The sequence below is a fragment of the Dreissena polymorpha genome, chromosome 2, assembly GCF_020536995.1.
Source record: "Dreissena polymorpha isolate Duluth1 chromosome 2, UMN_Dpol_1.0, whole genome shotgun sequence".
NCBI lineage: Eukaryota > Metazoa > Mollusca > Bivalvia > Myida > Dreissenidae > Dreissena > Dreissena polymorpha.
Genome location: NC_068356.1, coordinates 50656260 through 50674769, shown reverse-complemented (window position 1 = coordinate 50674769; position 18510 = coordinate 50656260). Strand labels below are relative to the sequence as shown.

The 18510-nt window shown below is 37.7% G+C and overlaps 1 protein-coding gene across 10 annotated transcripts in view; it reads right to left on the bottom strand.

Annotated features, from left to right (window-relative positions):
• Positions 1–18510, bottom strand: part of LOC127866991 (fibropellin-1-like) — a 281878-nt gene that overhangs the window by 163289 nt on the left and 100079 nt on the right. The window lies entirely within an intron of this gene.

The window sequence follows — 18510 nt, the reverse complement described above, 5'->3', positions numbered from 1 at the left end:
AGATCAACTCGATCAAGCCCGACCAAGCGGTCGGGTACTGGTCTATTTCGGTCGGCATGAGTGATCGGGGGCGGTCGGGTAGGTCGGCATTGGTCGGGCTTCCTACCCGATATTTTTTGACATGTCAAAAATATCGAGTAGCGGTCGAGTAGGAAATGGATCGAGAAGCGCTCGGCAAATGGTCGTGTATAAGTCGAGTAGGAGATCGAGTTGATCGTGAAGCAATCGTGTGGTTGCCGTGGTGTAATGGATATGGTGTCCGCCTAGCGATCGGGAGGTCACGGGTTCGATCCCCAAAGATCTTTAGATCTCCCCCAAAGACACCAAGTACTGGTTCTAGGCCCAGGAAACGGACTCGAGAGCGTTTATATAAGCCATTGGCTTTCGATGCAATCGAGCTAAAATAAATAGGTTTAAACTAAAAACTAAGCAATCTTTTACACGATCTCTACCCGATCCGCTCGACCTCTACCCGAGTTATTTTAGATCAGAACACGATCCACTCGACCTCTATTCGATTTGATGTACAGATTTACTAGACTGCTACCTGACGTCTACTCGACCGTACACGATCACTTCCCGATTGCTATTCGACCATACACGAGCTCATGTCACTAAAACAAAACTCACGTGCAAAACGTCGTGCTTGTCTCTCATAACCTTCTTAGAATCGGACGAAAACATCCAAAGATGCCAATAAATGGCAAAAAGGCGACTGATACTGCTAAAACTAGTAAAAAAAATACATGATGATAAAAGTGATTAGTGAACAACAATGTTTAAAGTTTTTTATTCTCAAAGTTTCAATAGACTACCGTTCGTGACTTTGTACGACTGTCGTTCGACCATCACGATCTGGTCGTGTGAAGATCTGGTGGCGATCGAACTTGGTCGAGCTGAGATCGTATAGGGCTCACGTATAGGTCGAGATGATCGAGCGGAAATCGGAAAGATGGTTGAGTGGACGTCGTGGATGAGTCGTGTGGGGGTCGTGTGTTATCGACAAGAGGTCGAGAAGAGGTCGTGTGTACCCTTTTTAGTCGAGCTTGGTCGGGTTTGGTCGGGAAATTTTGATGATCAACTCGATCAACTCGATCGGATCGGCAGTGGGTACCCACCTTCACGTGCACGATCAAATCAATTTAGATCGGCTTTTGTATTTTCTTTTTTAATGTAGACGGTCCATGTTTTACTGTCCATAATTCGCAAACAAAACTTGTTTACATCATGGTTTACTACGTTTTCTTGTTCAAGCACATACCAAACTGAAAAAGTGTCGTTCCGTCTAAAAGGATCGCGTTCATCTGACCATTCAATTATGTCATTAACTTACATTGTTTTTAACTTACATTGTAACACACGCGATCATGCTTGATTATCAAAAATTCCAAACCAAGAATTAAATTTGACTATGAACTAAGATTTGCTTGCAGAGTACATAAGCAGCTATTACGCAGGTATAGTCACGTACCGTCTAAAATCGTTTCGTGCATGTGACAGTTCAACCAATTGCATGGGTTTTTTAATAGCTGTTAAACGTACACTGATCTTGTTTCAATCGCCAAATGTCCTAAACAAGAGTTTTATCGGATTATGGACTCACACGTGCTTGTAGTGTACAAAACACCTTGCACGCTGGTATAGTCACGCTCCGCCTAAATTCGTACTGTTTACGTAACCATTTAAGTGTCAAAAAGTCCCATACAAGGTTGTGTTGTGTGTTTTGGGGTTGTTGTTTTTTTGTGGGGGGGAGGGGGTGTATGGACATTTTACGTTTTTTTCAAGTACAGGGTTATAAATTGAGTTCAGCTGGTAGTTCGCCCCAGCATCCGAAGCTGAACAGCTGATCGACGTAAATATGTGAAGTTCTATAATTAAGCTGCAGGTAAGGCGACGATAAATTACGAGTTTCGTGCCACAAAACTCCTTAAGGACTTACATATAGGTGAGACGAAGCTACTAAGCAGCCAGTAAAGATAATTTGCTCATACTTAAGAACATTTTCATCTCACCTGAAAACAATGTGCTCATGGAAAGCTTATGTGATTACCTTTTTCCGTCATGCCTCGTTTGCCGTCAACATCCACATTTGCAGTACAATATTCACGAAACTTACTCGGAAGATTTATCCCAACGATATATTGAACAGTATCCAGATTAAGTGTGCAAATCCAGATTATTTGCAAACTTATTTTTTTTATTTATTGAACAATTGTTATGAAATTTTGCATATTTGTAGGGGGCATTGAGTACATACATATAATTGAAAAAAAAAGAGTTAAAATGTTTTTGGAAAGTAGAGTTATTTGATGATAAAGTTGCCATCCCCCGTTGGATCCCAACGGGATTTTGGCTCCCCCGTTAAGAATTGCAATTCTCCACTGGGAATTTTTTCCAGACGAGAGAATTTTACCTATATTTTACAAAAATGTAATTTAAATATTATGCTTTGTTTTCTGTTTCAATGTTTACAAATAGACATGTTTAAGTAATAATTGTAAGAAATATGTACTTTAATAAGAAAATACAGTGTTTGTAGATTTTCTTCCCCCGTGGGGTTTTGACGGGGGATCCCGTCAATCTCCTATATCCATTAAATCCAATGGGGTTTTCACGGGAGACCCCGTCAATCCACCATTTAAATTAAACTCCAATGGGAGTTTGACGGGGGATCCCCGTTTAACTCCAATTTATAAAGAACTCCAATGGGAGTTTGACCAGAGAAGGGAGGGGGAGGATCAGACTTCAATAAACAGTTTATACCCATTGCAATATATTCCATTGTATAAAGAGTAAAAGACACCAAACTTTATTAAATATTTGATGTTTTCTTTTTAAGGTGTCAAAATCAATTTATAATTTTTGAATTTTCTTAACTCGGTACGTTACGTTGAATAAAAATGTCTTTTTGAAAGAGATTAGACCCACATATTGCTATTTCTGGAAAGATGAATTTAAAACGTTCCATAATTTTGAAAGACTGTATAAATAATATAGTGACTTATCTCGAAAATATATTACATTTACCTTTTGATAATGTAGTGTTTTTACGGTTAGCTCTTTGTGGGGTTCGTCAACAACTACAGCAATTACTTTCAACGGCACTAAATACAATACTCACGTTGGCATCGACTGGAATGCTCGTCAGGATGCACCAAACGTCCTCGTCGTCTTCGAGGGAACTCGTCGGCTATACTCGTCGGTTGCACGTCACAAAATGGCACTATACATGTACTTCTGGGAATACACCTCCAGGCAAATACGTACTTAAACACACAGTCATCTGCTTACATACACATATACTTCTGGGAATACACCTCCAGGGAAATGCGTGTCATTGACACAATCACAGGCAACTCACAGACTCACATACACAGTCACAGACTCACTTATATCTTCTGGGAATGGCCTTCCAGGTAAATACGTGTTGAACACACATAAAATACAATATAATACAATATGATACAATATAATCTATACTCAGGCTCACAATTACTCACTCAGGCTCACAATTACTCCAAGCAATACTCAACTTGGGAAAAGACGTCCACTCGCATCAGTCACCCGTGCATAAGAGACCGTACAAACTCGTGCTACCCAGCATGCACTATACCGATTTGTCGCTGGTTCCCAATCACGAGGTATGTGGGCATTTTGTAGACCGGGCACCGGCACAACACTCCTCCCACTTTTGTCCTTTTGGGACGACGCCACACAGCGAAGGAATCGTACCGGCGCTACCGATGAAGTAATAGTGCCCCTTGCGTAAGCACCTTGACCCAACTCCCCTAAGTCAGGTATAGCTTTCGTCCGACCTCTCTTTTGGCGCAACGCCTGCCATAAACCACGACTAAAGTTAATGCATCTCCATTAAATGACCATTTGTGTTTAGCACCTTCGCACAAATATGAACGCATATGAGCCTTAATCTTTGTTAATAAAGAGTTAAAAATAAAAGTTCATAATAAGGCCCGGTAACTCTTGCTCCTTTTCTTGTCTGCACAATAATTGGACAAGTGTACCCACCTTCCAACCTATTTTCACAAATTTTAACAAATAAAATAACTTATCAAATAAAATCATAAAACATCATACAAATACATCCCCTCGCAGCCCAAATGAGAAGGCCTACGCCCTCTGCATGTGACTGCATAATATACAATAAAAATCCTCTTGGTTATATTAAAATAAAAATCAAAAAAAATGTAACTTTCTAAGGTACTTCAAATGCGTTAAAATAATATCTAAGTGACAAAAAGGTTAAAAATATAAGAATAAAAATAATCTTATTGTTGTCCAAATAATACATATAATTGCTTTTAATTTTATATAGAGAACGTACATTTTGCAACATAATCATTGACATTATATGGAGGAAAAGACAACTAAAATAAAACTATTGTACCCACTACATTCCTCCCACTTTTCTCCTCTTGGGCTGCCGCCCTACGGTCGCACCCAAGGCAGAAGAGATAGAGACTCAAATGGGACCATGATCCCCCTCCCGCAGGCACGGGACTGCCTTTGCCCAGCGGGGTACATACAGACCGCTGCATTCTAGCGGTTAGTGACCAATATGTTTCTTGCATAAGAAAATTTCCATCACATTAGTAAATAAAAAAAACAGTATTGTCGGCTATCGTCCGACAATTGCTTAATCAAGAAAAAAACATTCTTGTTGGCTTTCGTCCAACAAGTACAGTCACTTATGTATTAGAATGTGGTGATCACACTGAGAAATAATGTACTTTACAAAAATAAAAACAAAATAAAAGTGTACATGCACCGGGAAACAACTCCGGCAAATCAAAAAATTAAAATGACGCTACGAGACAGTTGCCGTCAAGCACAGTCACACACAAATTTAAAAAGACGTGCAAATATTGTTTAAAAGAACAACTCCGGGAAATACCACTTCCGGCCAACAGTATTGAGTGTGACAGTGTTCGTCAAGCACTGTCACCTATAAAAAACAAACTCATGCGACAAAATTCTACGACATTGCTCGGCATATGGTTGGTAGAAAAGAAATTAATTTATAGAAAATTACGGAAATAAATGACATGATACAGCAATGACGAAGTGATTGAAGTTAGATCGACTCACAAATCTTAACATGGAAGGATAAAAGGTGACGGAGGTGCCAAGACTGGGATATTGCAGGGGAAACCGGGTTCCTATTCACCATCTGCGTAGTTACCACATCCGATGGTGCGGTGTGACAGCGGTCGTCCGACAATGTCCGACAATGTCACACCCGACCATAAGTTAAAAAAAAACAAACAACAGACTTCACGGGAAATAATCAAACACATCCGTGACTGTGCAAAGCACTTCTTAGCGCGGTAATACAAAAATTACAGGAAGTTAAGCGCGGACGGCACAAGATAATTTGGGACGACACTTTATGCCTATTCATTAAACCCCCATTTCGCAGAGCACTGCTCAGATTAATTTCAACAATATTGCAATAAAAGACTGGGCTTAAACTGAGACAATAGGACATATATATTCAAAACAATCTAATCAAACTAATCAAAATGTTTAAGAGAACTATTACTTTTATACACCGCGTACTTTATGTAATATTCATAACAACAGCTTTTACTACTACTACTACTACTACTACTACTACTACTTCTGCTACTACTACTACTACTACTACTACTACTACTACTACTACTACTACCACTACTACTACTACTACTACTACTACTACTACTACTACTACTACTACTACTACTACTGCTGCTGCTGCTTTTAGTGTTACTACTAGAGATACTCCGCGTACACCGTAATACATTATCAACACCGCGAATAGAATGTCACTGCAACTTTACTGTAAATTTTTTTAATTGGGGGTCTTTTGTATTTTGCATTGTTTTCCTAGTTTTACTAACAAGTAACCTCGCCATTTACAATTTTAGGCGGTACAGATTTTGGAAGTTAGACGCTCTGGTGGTCGCCAACCTAATTTCCACCGCTGGGACCGCTCCCAGCGGCGAGAACTAGAGGGTCGCCACCCTTTGGGACCACGCATAACAAGTCTTCAAACACCACCTTCCCAGCTGTCATCTGGGGTAACTCGGCATCCGCATGCGCCGCCCTCACGGCGGTCACACGCGGTAACTTCTGTCGCCCGTCTGACAGGGACTGGCCTTCCGGTGGCCGGAGTAGTTTCAGCAGCTTTTCGTTGGGCTATTTTGGCCCCCACCTGGTCGGCCCTGTCGGTCGCCATGCTTTTAGCCGCCTCCGCAGACTGAACCGCAACGCGCTGCACGCGAAATTCATCATCGCACACAGGATCTCCATGGTCTCCTTCAGTGCTCTCGCAAATGACCATCCTTGGATCACTGACGACATCTGGCACTGTTGGCAGCACCAAGGGAACTGCATCGTGCACGTCCTTGGCATGCTGCACCTTCATGCAGAACTGGGAAACCGGACCCAGCTGGTTTACATGATCCACTTCCGGTTGGCCCAACTGCTTAGTCGTCGCAGCTACCACAACGGGCTCCTTCTCCTTATGGTTGGGCAAGGACATGGCATGAAAATGTCCCCAGTTGGAACCATATCTGCCGCGATACGATCCCTCAGGGCGGACTTTTGAATTTTGGTTCCGATGCCCACGTGCACCTCCGCCACCCGCACCCGCAGGATACATAACCTGGCGTTGGTCGTTGTACCACCGGTTCGGGACCTTCCCTGGGTAGGGGCACTCCACAGGGTATTCGGCATAGCCTTTTTTATTTCGAAACGGCTTACCCGGTTGTCGGACAAAGGGATCAACGGCCGAACTTCCAAAAGAGTTTGACAATCTCTCCACAGCATCCAGCAACTTCTCGACCACCTGGGTCAATTTGTCGACCGCCGACACACTGACCTCATCCGCAGTGGGTGCTTTCTTCACCTCGTGAACCCACATTGACTCTTCTTGCTCAGTCTCCTGGGTATACCTCGGAGCCGCGGCGCAAGCCGACTGAACATGGCAATATATCTTCAGCATGTTCATCGCATCTCCCATAGATGTTGGTAACTGCAGACTAACATGCTTGCCGGCCTCCTCGTCAATCAAACCGTGACAAAACTTCGTCACTGCCTGTTCAGCGGCGTATGCATAGGGCAGATCACGAAACGCCGCTGTTGCCAGCTTCAGCGCCCGATCTGACCAATTGTCTAGGGACTCGCCTACTTCCTGATAGGCAACGTGGAAACGGCCCTGCGCGGTGGCGGTAAGCTCCCTGGCGCCAAAACGCTCCTGCAGTCGCTGCATTAGCTCTGCGTAAGGTACCGTCCCTCTCCCTTCGGTAAGCAACGCATAGAAATCGACCGCCTTTCCTGTCAAACACCAACCAAGGCAATCGGCGCATTCTGCGTCAGACCAATCTTGCACCCTTGCGTAGCGCTCAAACTTGCTCTGAAAAACAAACCAATTGCTCTGCCCATCATATAGCAGGCTCTTAGGCAATTTTGTCAGAACATCCCGATCTTTCTGTGTCGGGGGAATACTTGGGCCAGGAGGGTTGCTTGGTATTGTCATTACTGCTGGGACAGTAGGGATATTTGGAGCTGGAGGATTACTTATAGTTGGGCAGTTGTTTGGAGCTGGTGTGTTGTTTGTAGCTGGAGGGTTGTTCGTAACTAGGCCAGACACCACAGGGGGATAAATTGTGGCTGGAGTACTTGTCACCGGAGGACTTGGGAGAGCTCGTGCAGCGTTTAAAAGTGACAGTTGATGCAAAAAGGCCTCATTGTCGTCACTTAACACGCCCAAGTGCAGGCGGGGACGAGTTATTGGGGAACGGGTCTCTGTCTTGAGCGTCGTCACTGGACTGTGCACAGGTTCCCTATCTGGTCGTCCCGGGGGCAGATTAAATTCCCTAGATATCCTTGGGGTCTGGGACAATGTCACATAGGACTCTGGCCGGGGCAAGTTTTTTGCCTCTTGGGGATTTCGCCCATAGTTTAATGAGCGGGATGAAGTTGTTTGTGACTTAAAACGTTCATAACTAGCATTTAAGTCAGCCTCAAGAGCTGTAATTTGGGCCATAAGTTGGGCTTTCTCGCGACTTACCGGATCCTCCAACACAGGCATATTTGCTCGCCTTCCGTGTGGGTACATGGGACTACTTGCATTTTCCGCACCGTCCCCATACCACAGGGTTTCTTTAAATAATGCGGGGTTAGTGCTAAAATCTAACTCGGTCATGTCACCCATGGTCAGCGGCCGCCCTATAATTGTACCCAAGGTATTTGGTACCAAATTTCCCGTGTTTTCCCGTATCACAACAATGGCCTGTGCCAGTTGTCTGCCCACCCCCAGAATATTGCATAATCTAGTGTGAGTGTCAAAATTCACACGAACTTTCCTGGGGGCTACCGGTGAAAATGGTGGGGTATATCCACTTCCCATATCCATTGTTAATTTAGAACTTTACAAGTAAATATGAAAAAGTTGAATTAATAAAAAACCTAAAATAAATGGGCCAAGAAATTCTGAAATAAAAACTTTTGTATCTACTGGTAGACAATTGACATTTAATTGCCAAACAATAACCAATTAACAAAATCGCTATCACTGTTGTTGCTATCAATAATCAATAAAAACTGAAAGTAAGAAACACGTCGCTTTAACTTGACGTTAAGCACTAATTTCCCGGGACCCAGTTTACTTTCGCAATAACACTGCTATAAAAAGAATTGCCAAGGACAAAACTCGTGCGTGTAAACTTCTATTTCCTCGGACTTTAGTTACCGATATATCAGCAATTTACACTGCTATATACAACAGTCAACCAAACACGTTTTTCATGAACTGCTGCGCACAGAATACGCGCCAACTAATCACGGGAAAATTGCCAAATAAAAAAAAACACGTGGCCATCCGTTGATTACACAAGCAATTAAACTGTAACAAACAGCATTGAAAAATCACGTTTTTTAAGAAATATTTCACCAACTGATAACATGGCCGGCGAATGCCAACAATGGAAAAAAACTACGATGCCGTCTGTTTGTCATGCTACCCAGCATGCACTATACCGATTTGTCGCTGGTTCCCAATCACGAGGTATGTGGGCATTTTGTAGACCGGGCACCGGCACAACAATAATCCAAACGTTGCTTTTATCCATTTCTGTGGTGATAAACACAATCCAGAAAGACAATAACATTGGAAACATACTTATTGTCATTCGGAATTGTATTATTGTGTTGTTTATTCCCGTTTAACAGTTTTTGAAGTTTTTTGCTCGAAATTTTGGGTCCGTCTATAATGCGTATATGACTCATTTTCGCGAATATGAACGAAACGAACGAATATGATCGAATATTTGCAATATTGATGCTTTTTCTGCAATGTTTTTATCAACAAATTACAGTTTAATATAAAATATAATTAAGACTGTTAACATAAATAGAGCAATTCTCTAGCCATTATCATGTTTCGAACTCTAAAGTCATGTTCGCGAATATGAACATTGTTTTTAGGCTACACACAACCAACAATAACCACGACTCCACAATACAAGGTTTACAGTCAACTCGTACCTAAGTCAACTCGCACGGTAGTCAACTCGCACATTGTTTGGTCAACTCGCACGGAAGTCAACTCGTACCTAAAAGTCAACTCGCACGGTAGTGAAACTATTGATGTGTTGATGGGTTCTGAATGAGTTATTTATGCATAAACACAAATGAGAAATACTTTCAGAGTTTAGTTCAATACTTTTTATTGCAATATTTTCACAAAATAACACTTTTTTTTAACAAATTGTGTTTACACCAGGTTACATTATCGGCACATTATAACAGACAGTAAAAGTACTTTTTAAAATATATTTTTTAAACTATTATTTTTATTAAAATATTTGAAACACACATTGTCAAAGCTTTATCATGTACACAAGTAGACATTCATCTATATACTTGTATTTTAATATTTATTTCAATATTTACATACAGTATCAAAGCTGTACAATATGTACACAAGTAGACATACATCTATATACTTTTATTTTAATATTTATTTCAATATTTACACACATTATCAAAGATTTACAATATGTACACTAATATTGTAATTTAATGAATAGGACATAAAGACTGATAGAACTATGAATTATTAAGAATTTAATATTTGTCATAAAACTATTAATGAAGATCCCGTTACCTATGGAAAACTTATTGCGCACACAATTATAAGTAAAAAACGTATAACAATAATGTTAACGTGAGTACAAATACGTATAGCTTAGTATCATATAAACCGAGTATATATGATTATCATACCTACATGTATTGAAACATTTTTGTACGCAAAGATTATTAATTTTACAATAATAATCAGTCATAATACAATTTTACAGAATCAAATGTGTATTTAATTAATAATTTAATAAATTGCCCAGCATTATTAAAATTTGAACATGAGTTACAGTTCTACATTAATTAATTAAATATTAAATTGTAAAGCATGACAAATTAAAATATTTATTTAAGTATTCCATACTACAGCCTTATTTCTAGGCAACCCCTATCAGTAATAGCCTTATCTACCCCTCGATTATCAGTACCCTCATCAGCTCTGAAGGACTGACAGATTATCTGTTTATTGTAATTTTAGGGGTGGGAAATAGGATATGGTGTTTTCAGGTATTGTTACTTTCTTGACTGATTAGGTGACATATGGTTTATTATTACAATTCCAAATTAACAATTAAAGTGATATTATGGGCATGTTTCACTGTTGAATTGAGCTGAACATAATTAACAGGTCAAAAGAGTTAGTTTAAATGTGGTTACTGACGAATTATCTGCAACTCATCTTGCTGCCAGTTGTTTATTCACGATTTCGACATTGTTAAATCACGCGTAACGAGACTGCCAAGATAACGCGAGATTAAGGGTTCGGGGGGGGGGGGGGGGGGGTTCTGCCAGTATTCGCTCTACACACCTTACGGCTTACCTGTCCGCTATATTGACTTTATAAATTAAATAAAAGCGATAAATTGCCGATGTATAACTAATAAAAACATTCTTTAGTTTTATTATAACGTTCAATGACCATCTGCTCGATAATATTTCATTACCATTGTAAATTACGGCGCCGTAAATTAACTACTGACAAACATAATAAGATCATAACTCTGTACTGTGTGCAGAAACCTTTCAGAAATTTAAACAACCCCAGACTTTTATAATTTTTGAGTGCAAGTTAATTTAAACCCACCCACTTATTAAAAATTACATTTTTTTATTATATTAGCTTATTTTTGCTAAATTTTCAGAAATACCGGTAATAACCATTTGGTATTTGCACATTTCAGTAAACATAAGACTACTTAATTTATTGTTAAATATGTTTGATTTGTAAATTGTATAATAATCTATATATTTTTATAAGTTCTATTGCAAGCCTAACAAGCCTAAAATACATAATAAAAGCCTAAAATACATAAAATAATATTGTTGACAACTATAATATTATTTAAGATCATTATTAAGCAAAAGTAAGTCCCCAATTCCAAGCTTACCCCGGCCAGCTAAACCGGTATAGAGTGCTGATCTCTGACTCACTCATGGGTTGGTAAGTTAAAGCCTCAACTCGGGTTCATCTTCTAGAAATAATTACACCTTAGGCTACCCTGTCTGTAACCCAAATTGCTGTTGAGGGTCGCCGGCATACATGTATCAAAACAATGTATATGCTTATGCTAACATTTCCTGAAGATTCAACCACTGAGCAGGATAATTAAGTTAACCCCATTTTATTAATGAAATAAAAATTAAATATACTATTAGATGTTTCAAAAAGACAAACCAACCAGTACCTACTAGTACTATCATAAGGAACATCATCCTATACTTCCAGGTCTTCTGGCTCTGGTACATCAACAGGAATTAGCGTTCGGTTTATGTTTTCTGTGTTAATTATAGGTATTACAATTTTTAATATTTGATCCCAACAACAAAATCTTTACAATGATAATATTCATTTTACAGTCAGGTTTTACTTCCATTAGATTAAAAACTAAATAGTGAATCAGTTTTTTAAATGAACTTTTACCAAACACACACACAAGCTCCTGCACATACACACACTTTAATGAGCAAGTATTTGGACTGTCACAGTTATTGCTTGTTGGAATGTCTCAGACTAACCAGCATATACAATCAGTATTCACTTTAGCATTTTTGAACAACTAGCCCGAATCTTTATGCATTAATAGAACATATTAAAATACCCACTAGCCAAAGCTGCCCGATTATATGAATCTGGAAATTTTAATAGCCCAAATTTATCACAAGCCCCGGGCTGCCGGGCTAGGGGTAAGCGTCAAGACTGGAAAAGCAATAACAATTCCTCAAATATTGATACTTGTCTTGATTTGAACAAATCTGCCATAACGGGTAGTTAATGGGGATAGCCCAACACACAACCAATTAAGGATGACTGTGATGCAGGTGAAAGTTTCACCCATATGGATATTTAGCCAATGGACATTTGACCAGGGACACTTATTTTAATTCCAAGTAAATGTTTTCTTAGCAGTGTTAATAGTCATGTCAACACATCACATGTTAATTTAAATGATTACATGACAACATTGGATGTGTAGCAACTTAAACCACCATCCATTTTATTATCTTTCTGAATGTGTTTGATATTTTTTAATGTAAGGGTATGAAGTAGACACACATCTGAAGTATCTTTATTTTATTTTTTAAAGAACATAGAGTTAATAAAATTCCAGGTAATCAAAGATAATAAGCTAATAACAAATTAAATACAAAATCATACCATATAAGTTATATCTGCAAATTATTGGGAAATTATAATTGCATCAATACAGAACTGTATGCAGACGCACTGCAGTAGATGATCGAGTACCACACCCCCCCCCCCCCGACCTCACTAAATCCACCCAGAGTTGTCTCCCTTAAAATAATGTCGAAAAGGTCAATAAAAAGTATATATTATAATCGATATTTTACATGACTCACCCAGTCCTCTAAGCCGAAAAGATCCGTAAAACAAACTAGTGTATTTGTGTCGTACGAACGAATCTGCACTAAAACCAGATTTAGATTCACTTCGTAAATCGAATCTTGTGTGTCGTCAGTTGTCAAAACGAAACTACGGTTGATATTCAAATGCATTATTTTTCTCTTTCCGGGATATTGTTGTAGTATGTTGATGCTGCATTAACAAATATAAGTGTATATGAAGTGAAAACACCAAAAATAAACAACGGTTGCGATAGACACCTATAAACTGTAATATTCCTATAATATCACTTTAACATACTAACGTATGAACATTTCAAAATCTGTCATAGCTTATTAAAAAAGTAAAACATATCAGCTTATATTAAATTTATAACAATTAAATAGAAATTAGAATACAAATAATTAACAAAAACAAAATATGAACGCTGAAAAAGAGCTCTACAAAGCCTACATAGACATTTCACAAATGTCACGAAAAACCACGTAAATGTTCACTCGATCTTAACAGAATAAATACATCAGGAAGAATTATATTCATAGAAGAATTTCCATATCAAAAATGTTAGAAAACCATTTTAAAACAGCCGATATCTGTTGATATTCGCCCCTTTCGCGAATATAGTAATATACGCTCTTTAGTCGTACCGAGCACATATCAGTGAAAGGGGGAAAAATTACATATCTTTAGGGTATGGGTAACCTATGGTCTTTAAAAATCGATTAGGAATTTATAAAAGGTATTTCTTGTGTTAGGTTTAAGAAAGAATGTCTCAAAATATTGTAAAAAAAAACATTGAAACTAGCGACAGCTCCCTTGCAAGGATATTTTGGAGTGGGGCGAGTCGTTATGGGGCGAGTCGTTAAGGGGGCGAGTCGTTACATTACCTATTTTGGATCTCCAAAAAGGAGGTTTTTGCGAAAGTCAATATTTCACGCTGCAGAAACAGAACAGAACTTTGAAGGTAAATTGTGAAAAATCTAAAGACTTCTAGGTAAATAAGCACAGCACATTGTCGAAATTAATGAGTAATGTAGCCAAAACTAGAATTGCATTCTGTTTGAATGTACTTTGCATGCCATGAAATGGGTAAAATTTCTCAATTTTTCATTAAAAAGTAGGTGGGTGGGGGAAAGGGTGTCAGACAATTCACCCCCAAGACAATTCATCCCCTGGACAATTCACTCCAGAATTTGATTTCCTTGGACAATACACCCACAAGACAATTCACTGCCATATTTTTTATATGATATTGTATTGTCATTTGCTTTTGTTATATTTTAAAATACGTTGTGAACAGATGTTTGGGGTTATAATTTTGACTTTGTAGCACAATTTTGATGTGAAGATAATAAATGTAGTATGTAAATGAAAGATGAAATAGTGTTTTTTGTCAAATGCAATCCAACCAATGTTTTTTTTTTAATATGATTATAGGTGCTACCTAATTTACGGGCAAAAGCTTTTTAAGTTTTTTTGATAACCATGTATTATTAATAAATATATGGACATGATTGTGTTCAAAATATGATAATTGTTGCAATAATTTAGTAATGCATCCAAAAAAATCAATCTTAAAACGAGTTACATGTTCCAAGCTTGAAGATCTAGCATCTTATATATTTTTTTGTTTTCTAGCCACAGGAATTCAAAGTATATATTTGTACGACAAAGTACAATTTGTACTTCGACATACATGTTTGTACTTCTACGTACACATTTTCTGAACAGCCAATCAAAACACTAGTCTCTTGAGCCGCTTTTCCTTCAGATTTATTCATAATAAATGTTTAAAACTTTAGTTGAGGACAAAATGAATAAAAATATCAGAATGGCAAAATAACGTCACATAGAAGTTTCAAGTATTTAATGCATTGAAATAGATTATATACAAATTTGAAGAAGATTCAATTGTTACCTTTTTAAAATTTAAATTGTTCAGCATATTGTGTGTCTGAAATGATCATGCGGGGCGGAGTATCACGACCGTCCAGCGCATTACTGTGTTGGAAATTCCCAACGGTAACCAGTTACCAAGCATTAATGGGATAAATAATGTATTATAAACTCCCCGTTGGTGGTATTTTGTGATAACCATAACTTGCATAAGTCAGAGGTTAATTCTGCCACGCCAGGTCAATAAATACGCACAATATCTATGAGTTAGCGGTCGATAGTCGCATAATTTGGTATAAATTATAATAATAATAATGTTTCATAAATACGCACAATATCTATGAGTAAGCGGTAGATTGTGGCATAATTCGGTATAAATAATAATAATAATGTTCAATGTCAAAAATCTCTAAAAGCAACAGACGTAAGGTGTCTTCTGATTGGCTAACACTCAAGGGTCGGTGAAAATTGTACGTCGAAGTACATTTCTCGATCTACTTAGTAGGTCTTGCAGACTTTCGACGTCATGGTACGTCATATAGACACTAAGTACTGTTCCTACTCAGGAAACAGTTTGTTTCATCAAATGTCTCAATTCAACTTGACAGCTTGCTAAAGCAGTTGCATTTAGCATACAGTACACTGATTTAACATAATCAAAATCATGTGATGTGTCAAATCAATTTTGATTGACAAATTTGACAGGATTTTTGTTTAATCCAATAAGTTTTAGACTGTCAAATAACACACACTACGTATTGAAAGCCATACCTGGAGCTTTCGTCTGTATATCACTGACTTCATCAGAAGAATGATTTCTACTGTTGGGAAACGTTAACACCACTAATTGTCTTCTTATTTATTATCAATGTATAATTAGTGTAACAGCATAACAACATACTTGATTCGCAATTAAAATATTTAATAAATACAGGTATCTTGCAGGTTTCTAATTTTCTTTCGCAAACTATTGTTGAATAGTTTAAATTTTGTCGCCACTAAAAAACTAGCCATTTTGTAGCAATTCTAAAATCACAGTCTAAACTGCATACACTTAGCTCTATAGTTACAATATGAATGCAAATATTAGAATGCATCATGTTATATCATCCATTTTTTTTTATTTAAACATTCAAATAACACATAACACAGTACATATATAAAAAGGTATGTGGTATTGTGTGGAGATACAAAACACTTCACATCATTTATTTGCACATAAAATAATAGTTACAAAATAAGTAAAACTAAAACACAATCATCAACCTACATTTCAAGAATATTTACGTATATGAAATTACTAAGTGGTGTTATTGTATTACCTTTTACAAAATTAACATTGCTGGTTTTGTACTAGCCATAAAACATTTATCATGGATTAACAAGTAACAACCAATTTATTAATTACACAATAGAACGGAAATCATAATAATTACATTATGCATTTACTAAACAAGCTATTTGCTACTGTTTAGAATTACACTATCTTACTAAAAATGATCACAGGTACTTAGTGCTTTTACATACTTGTGGTAAGTTTTGTATTACTAGTTTGACAATTATCGGCAGACACTTGTCGATATACAGACAAAATTTGCATGGGAACTTCCTTTTTTTTCAGCATAATTGCCTTCAAATTGTTTATTTAACAACCCTTTGACATTGTTTGCACATCTGATCTTATTATACAATAGCTAATTTTTGTTTATAGATAGACATATATAGACTTTTCAAAGTTCTATAAAAGTTCACACATGTTCCATCCAAGTAAACAAGCAGAACCAATAAAGATCACCACAGATAATAACTGTGTGTATAGCTTGGAAATTTGATAGATCAGGAATCCCTCCTTTGTTGATTTCTGTAAACCAAAACTGTCAGTTTTGCTGGATAGAATGGCTTGTATGATGCTCAGCTCTTGCCTTCGGCTTCGCAGAACAGCTTCTAAAAACGGAAAACCAACAAATATCTTAAAATTTGATCAATAATGCAGACAATTTATAAATGTCTTGTTTTTTTGTTGATTTCGAATCTGGAAGATTTTTTACGTAAGATTGTAGTACGAAAATCCAACGGTATCGGATTTTGTGGTTTTAGGCCTAAACTAATTATAGTGATATGTAACCTTTCGGGATATCGGTAAAGTGCGAGCAGACGAGGTGTAAATACGTTAAAAATTAAAGCTAAAAGACTAAACAGTTAGATCGGAATATCTTTAAATTTTGTGAATAAATGTGTTTCTGGTGGATAACAACGACAACTTACCAGAATATTGCTCATAATCACACGTAAAACGTCTTTCTGAGACTTTGTGTACACACCGGTCTTACTCACAATAACGAAGTGACGTCACCATCTATGTATAGAATGCTTTCTGAGAGCGAATGAAAATGCGTCACATATTCTGACAAATAAACAGTAGGGTGTCGTTATTGAAATACCGCGAGAATACTGGAAGAATAGAGATGCCAACTATAATGTTTAAAACAAATACTTTTTTAACAAGCGTTTGTGATTTGTCAGGATAATAATAACAATAAGATATCGAAAAGATCAAAGCAAATAAATTCGACAGAAATCTAAGATTCGGCAATATATTTAAGACGGGTTATGTTCACTTAAATTGTGTTTGGTAAAGACTGTAACTATATGTAGTGAACCAGTCTTCGGCTTATACTCACTGAAGAAGAGCATTCAGGGGAGATAATTGAGTAATGACTTAATTCTGGAACGGTTGCGAAGAAAAACAAATAATGCGAGAATATTTAGTGCGATTCGCTACACAATTATGATGTCATTGATATAACTTTTCCTGAGGTATGTATTTACATGTGATTTAGCATATGTCAAAGTGTTTTTGATTTGTTCAAGGCCATAAATAGCATCGCGAAAATATATGTCGCGTGGCAAATTTTTTTGAGACGTATCCATATGTGGTATTCTTATGTAATTTTATGTCTAAATTCCCATATGTATGAACGGTCAACGCCCGCTTCGCGGGCTTTTGCCCGTATAAACTGTGTTACAACATATATAATTGAAACAAATTAAGTATTTTGTATTTATAATATTTGTGCATTGGATTTAAATAACAGTCTGCGAAATAAGCGCACGCCCGTTGGCCTGGGCGTGTAAATTATAGCTCGGGCCTATTAAAATTGCCATATTGAACGCCCGTCACAGGCTTCCTGAAAAGTTCCAAACAGTGCCTGTCAACCGGACAGGCTGATGGAAAAGTAAGCCTGTCCGGACAAAAAATCACCTGACCGAACAGCATACATGCCATACGTCCCGGAATGTCCGGGACAGTCCCGGAAATGAAGAACTTGTCCCGCTGTCCCGGAAATCTGTCAAATGTCCCGGAATTTACAAAAAACATATATACATGTACCTTATCTTAGGCTTAACTGCACCTCAAATCTGTGTATATCTGCAGCGTCTCCATGACAATGCCTACCCGAATAGGCAGACTACGCTACGTGTCAAAATCGATCAATTAACAGGGGTCCTGTTATCAAATCGATTGTCTCACGTTCGCGGTCAAACCGAAAAGGCGGCATTGTTTTATGTGGTTGTTAATTGACTTTAATCTACTACGTCATTAT